The following is a 6882-nucleotide window of genomic DNA, read 5'->3' on the forward strand; positions in this document are numbered from 1 at the left end:
TAATTTAATTTGGAAGTCTTTTCCATGGAGGTGATATCAAGCTCTTTATTCAAGTTTTTGTGCAATGGGGAATAAAGTGAAAAGAGCAAAAAGATATGATCAAGTCAGAGATGACTAGAAGAAAGGATTGACAAAATGTAATATAGAGCCACCAATTGAAGATCCATTCATTGAAGTTGAAGAAGATCCTATTGAAGTTCTAGGAAGTAGTAGGATATTTGGAAAATATGGTTTATAGTTGGAAATTTTGGTGGAGATGGATGAAGACTCTCTTTTTAGAAAACTTGAATCATCTGAACACATGATGCTTGAAAGAACAATTAAGCTAAATCTAAAAATTGTGGGAAGAATTTTTTGAAAATAAATCTTTGATTGGTAAAGCACAATTATTTTTCAGATTGTTTAGGAAAAGAGAAACTACTCTTGTCCTAGAGTTGTTAGGTATGAACAATAAGAAAAGCTCAATAGGCTAAAAGTAGATCGGCATAAAAACATGTACTAATAGCCCTCAAGTGGTCTATTGAAGACTCCATGAAGACATCTACTAGAGATGGGATGTCAACCTCATGATACATATCATCACCTAAAAGATGATGCAGCAGTGTGACCACTTATAGATGTAGATCTTGATCATGTCATTTATATGTCCACTCAGTCAGAAGACATCTCATGCCCTTAGATAATAATAGTGGTAATCCTCTCGTACACATCTCTACATGTATTATCTTCCACTTTATCTCTAGTTGTAGCTAACTCAAAATGTTTTTGCATCTCCAAAATGTTTGGACCAATCAATTCCCATTAATTAATGGGCACAAGAGCGTTTGGGTGTCTCAATTCATCTAAGAACCTACTCTAACCCTACCTAGCATGTTCAAGGCTATTAGTGTAATCAATCTCTTGATGTAGATGAAATTCTAAAAATAATTGTTTACAAAAATATAAAGGGAACTCATATTTTTGGGCCCACATGTGATGTGCATCCAACCAATGAGGATACATGAAAGTGCCAAAAATTGATCAATACACCTCATAGCATAGTACCCTCTGACATTTTTTAAAGGTCAATAATGTGGGAACATGCTCTTCACACTCTCCACTTAGACCATCTCATCTATCTCCCTCCATCATAAACCACCACTGACACTATAGGATAGAACACTATAAAATATGTCCAAAGTAACACTATCATCAAGGTTAAAACCCTCAACAATGTGGATCATGAGCTAATCATCTCATCTCTAATCGCAATCACCTTATCCCTACGTTGCAAGGTAGGTGAAGCCTATAGACTATGATCAATAGTATCAACTGTACTCTATAAGCACTGAATAGTATCACTCAATAATGTGACCCTATCTTGGGTACTAGTAGTTGATCTATGGGATCAACCACTATGGGGATGACCATGTACACCAACCTCTCTAGAATCAGTACCCCTCGATGCCATAATGATGAGAGATATAAAAAAAAAACTAGATAGATGATAATATAGATCTACACATTCATACATATACATATGTACACATATTATTAGATAAACTAATTGAATCAAAACACACTAAATGAATCTTGCTAAAAAAACCTATTGTACAACATATAAACAAATGTTAACTAAATTAAATTTGTTTTCAGTAATACGTACAAATCATATTTAGATAACAATTTTAGGGATTATAGGGTTAGAGAGTGCTTTAGGGTTTAGAGAGATGGGGTTTAGGATTTAGAGAGTGGTTTAAGGTTTACATAGATGGATTTTAGGAGTTAGAGAGTGGTTTAGGGTTTAGATAGATGGGGTTTATGACTTACAAAGTGGTTTAGGATTTAGAGAGATGGGGTCTAGGAGTTAGATAGAGACAAAGGGTCAAAAGTTTGAGATCTAGAAAGAGAGAGATGAGGATCAGGTTAGGAAAGAAAAATTATGTAAATTCTAGAGAGACCAAAGTTTAGGGATTATGGCATTAGAGAGAAGTTTAGGGTTTAGAGGGATGTGGTTTAGGAGTTATAGAGTAGTTTAGGGATTAGAGAGATGGGGTCTAGGAGTTAGAGAAACACAAAGCGTTAAAAGTTTAAGATCTATAAAAGAGATAAGGCTAGGGTTGGGAGAGATAAGTTATGTAAATTCTAGAGAGAGAATTTTAGGGGTTATGGGGTTAGAGAGCAATTTAGGGTGTTCAAAGATGTAGTTTAGGACTTAGAGTGAAGTTTAGGGTTTAGAGATGTAGTTTAGGACTTCGAGAGTGTTTTTGGGTTTAAAAAGATGTGGTTTAGGAGTTAGAGAGAAATTTAGGGTTTAAAAAGATGCAATTTAGGACTTAGAGAGTGGTTTAGGGTTTAAAGAGATGGGGTTGAGGAGCTAGAGAGAAGGGGTTTAGGACTTAGAGAGTGGTTTAGGGTTTTAAGAGATGGGGTTTAGGGGTTGGAGAGTGGTTTACGGTTTAGAGAAATAGGAATTATGAGTTACATAGGGGTTTAGGGTTTAGAGAGATGGGGTTTAGGAGTTACAAAGAGATAAAGGGTCAAAATTTTGAGATCTAGAAAGAGAGAGATGAGGTTAGGGTTGGGAGAGATGAAGTTATGTAAGTTCTAGAGAGAGAAAAGTTTAGGGATTATGGGGTTAGAGAGCAGTCTAGGGTTTAGAGGGATGGAGTTTGGGACTTAGAGAGAGACAAAGGGTTCCGAGTTTGAGATCTAGAGAGAGGGTTTTACATTTAGGGTTCAAGTCAACAGATTTGAATTTAAGGTTCAATATAGGAGTTAGAGTCTAATTTGGTTCAATGTGAGAGTTTTAGTTTGAGTTTGATTAGGTTTAAAGTTGTGATTTAATTAAATTCAATGTTAGCTTCCGCACTTGCCAATATTTATAAGGTTCAATGTTAAGGTTTCAATTAGAATTTATTTGTGTTCATGATAAGAGGTAGAGTTTGTTTTAGTTCAATCTAATGGTTTTAGTTACCAGTTTATAGTACTTTCTAAACTTTTACCTTTACAAAAATTTCTGATGATTTTTGATAAAAACAAAACAAAAATATTTAAATTCTCTAATATTATATCTAAGTAATTTTCTATATTTAATAAACTTTTTCTATTGTTTACTAAAGTTTCTAGAATTGCTCTAATATTTTCTAAAAAATTTAATATTGTCTATATAATTTTTGATTATTTTCTATAAATAATGTTTTACAATTAATCTAATTTCTCTAATAATATATAAATTTTACTACATTTCAATAATTATTTTGAACTTTATCTAATATTACAATAGTTAAAACAAAAGAATATAATAATATTAAAAAAAATTGATTCTTTAAAATAATCTACATAAAAATATACATTAACAACCATATTTTTAGCCAAGGAAATGTAAAATAAAACTCAAAAAATATTAAAAATTTGGGAGAAAATCTTGACATGTGTAGTGCCTACCCTCGTTCACATCTTTTCTCGACATATTATTGCTATTATTATCAGACTTTTATGGACTAGTATTATGTTGGTGGATTAGTGCTATTGTTTTGAGACTATCAGACATTATGTATGGATTCAGTTGTTATATGATGAGATCATTTAGACTTTACATTTCATGTATGTATGATGATCATTATATTGTTTTCAGTTACTGCTGATAATTAATTAGATGGTTTATTATCTCATGTGTTTTATTATGGATACTTACCCCATACTTGCATTTGTATGGTGTGCATGTTTTCTTATTGTATGGCATTTCTGATGTGGTTAAGGAAGGGAGTCGTAGTCACCTGCTTAGTCGGGATCTACACGATGCACCACTTCCTGACATTGCCTGTTTAGTTTAACATTATATATATATATATAATGTACATGCATGGTTTTTTTGCAGGTTGCAGGTACCGGGTATCGACTTCCCTGAATTGCAAGGATGAGCGTACCCTATTATACTATCTCAATGATAAGAGAACGGAGATAAATTCTCAAGTCCAAATCCCAAACCCTAAAACCATTTGTCCTAGTGAGTTAGGACAAGTATCAGAGTTGAGCACCCACTGAATGTGTCGGATGACATATTTCATGATTTTTAATCCTTTAAACTGATTTTGTATGAATTTCCATATGATGGGTTTTCATATTTTTTCTTGAAGGTCTATGGTGAATTTTCTATTAATTAAATCTCAACAAATAGATTTAATTAATAAATTAATTATTTGAGAAAATTAAATATCATGCTTTTTGATATTTTGATTTATAATTAATTCAAGGAGAATTAATTGAGAGAAAATAATTTTAAAAAAATAAATAAATTAGAAAATTAAAATAAATAATAATTATAAAATATTAATAAATTAATAAACAAATAATAATAATAAAAGTTATAAAAATTAAAATGAAAGTTATCAAATTAAAATGGGAGTTATAAATATTTAAATGGAAATTATTTAAAAAGTAATTGGAGTTATAAGCTTGCATGGAAATTAACATATTTCTCCATTTTTCATGTGTCAACAACACGGGGGTTAGTGCATCAATTGAGCACATGGTGTCTACAACCCTAGGGCTCATCAAAAAGGTTAGAAAAGGCCCATGCTTAGTTGGTGACACCTTCCAGCTGGTTCTAGAAGCATTCTAGAGGTTTCCTGAGGGCTCTTTATATTCAGGCATTACTTAGAAGCTTGGACATAGCGTGGTTAGTGTGGAGAGCAATTGGAGGACTCAAGAATTCTGAAGAAGGGAGCTTGCTCTGCGGGTTTTCTGAGGAAGATGGAGTTAGCATCAGAATCTGGGTAGATTCTTGTGATTTCACTTAAGCTACTTCTACATCTTGCTTTCCCTGTCTTCTTCGTGTCTTCAATATGTCTTCATTATGCATTTTCAATTTGGGCAATTAAAATTTATTTGAGGATTCTATATGCTTAGATCTGAAAATGACACAGGCTAGGGTTGCAATTCATGGACAAACTCATTAGAATTAGTTATTAGAGAATTTTGAAAATGAAAGTTTGTATTCATAAATTATCATTTTTATATATTTACTGTAACTCTGTATATTATATATATATATATATATATATATATATATATATATATACACACATATATATATATATATATATATATACACATATACATATGTATATATATAATATATATTTATATATTCATATGAGTTAAAAGTCGGATATCTTACTGTGGGCGAAAACGTTTTAATAAACATTTTTTGCAAATGTAAAATCGTGCTGCGATTGTTTGTTTTAAAAAATATAATTAAAAAATGCACATTTAGGTTGGGGTGGAATTGCACCCCCGTACCCGTGCTCTGTATGGTCGTGAGGTACCTACTACACAGCGTACCTGCGACAGTAACAGTTGCAGGGTACCCACGGTAGATGTCACTTCGGTGACAGCCGACAGCTACTGCAATTCGGCTTTGTTAAAAAAAATTTGTTATTCGATTTTTATTGTTATATGATATGATTCGAAATTAATAATATTCGATTTTTTATAAAATACGAAAATTAATATTAAATATTATAGATGTATGTATGTATGTATATATATATATATATATATATATATATATATATATATATATATATATATATATATATATATATATATATATATATATATATATATATATATATATATATATATATATATATATGTAATATGTAAATATGTTATTAAAAGATTTAAAATTGTTGATAAAAGATTTAAGAATTCATCTTTTATAATGATGAATAGTTTTGTAATTTTATAATTTTAACTATTAAGATTTAATTAATAGTTTTAGATTATAAAATATATAAAGTATATGATAATTAAAGTTGGTGGGAAACATTTTTTTTAAATATTATAATTGGAAATTGAAGTTTAGAGGGAACTTTTAATCCATCCAAAAATAGTACATGGAAAAAAAAAAGAAGGTACAAATGTTCCTTTAAATTCTTTCTCTAAACTTGGAAACATAAACTGAGACTTGGCATTCGAATTTTAAAATTTGAAAACTTAGCAAAACCAAAACATGTGTTTACATTGTGTATTCCTTATGCTAATGTTTTGGGATTTTGGGTTGACTAGTGTTGACCAGTATAGGATGTCTACCAGAGGCTTGGGGGTTATGTGATTGTGATGTCATGATGATGTTTTATTTCTCGATCTTTATAAAATCAACCATGATTATGTGATGGAATGCTCTATGTATTGGTTGTGATTACTGATTGTTAAAGTTGAGATTCTTATGTTTGAGACCCTTGACTTAAGCATTCTTTTTGGTCATAGATCAGTTATCCTTGGTTATATTCTAGTCGCCATGATGGGACTAATATGTGGATTTATTCTTAATGATGTCATGTTGTGACATGTATGACTCAACCATTTTGGAGTCTTCGATTAGTATTTTTTTTTTAGATATTCTTGGTTGCTTGTTGAGAACCAATGGATATGATGATCTATTTTGAGATATATTTTGGTTATTAAGAACCAATGAATACTTTGATTATCAATGATACTTCAGTTGCTAATAGAGAGTTGTTGTAGTCATGATTTTCCATGGATATTGCTCATGGAGATTTGATGCTTTTATGCATATTTGATGATTTTGTCATGGATACTTGATGATCCTTATTATGGATATTTGATGATTTTGTGGACTTTCTTTGTGATTATGATACCATGAGCATTAGGGTAGGATATCTGCATGTAGTAACGGGAAGTGGCTTGCAATGGGGGTCGGGGCCCTAAGAGGCTGCCAGGGTAACTCATTGTAAGTTAGATTAATAAGTGATAACATTCACACTTAATACTAACTGAATGAACCTAAAAAGATAAGATTTTTTGTTCTCGCCCATGCCTTGAGTGCTTGTATAGCCTAGGATGGGAGTAGAGAGAACGCATGGTTGCAACCTT

Source organism: Cupressus sempervirens, chromosome 7 (genome assembly GCF_028749045.1).
Source record: "Cupressus sempervirens isolate cs-2001-9-10 chromosome 7, ASM2874904v1, whole genome shotgun sequence".
NCBI lineage: Eukaryota > Viridiplantae > Streptophyta > Pinopsida > Cupressales > Cupressaceae > Cupressus > Cupressus sempervirens.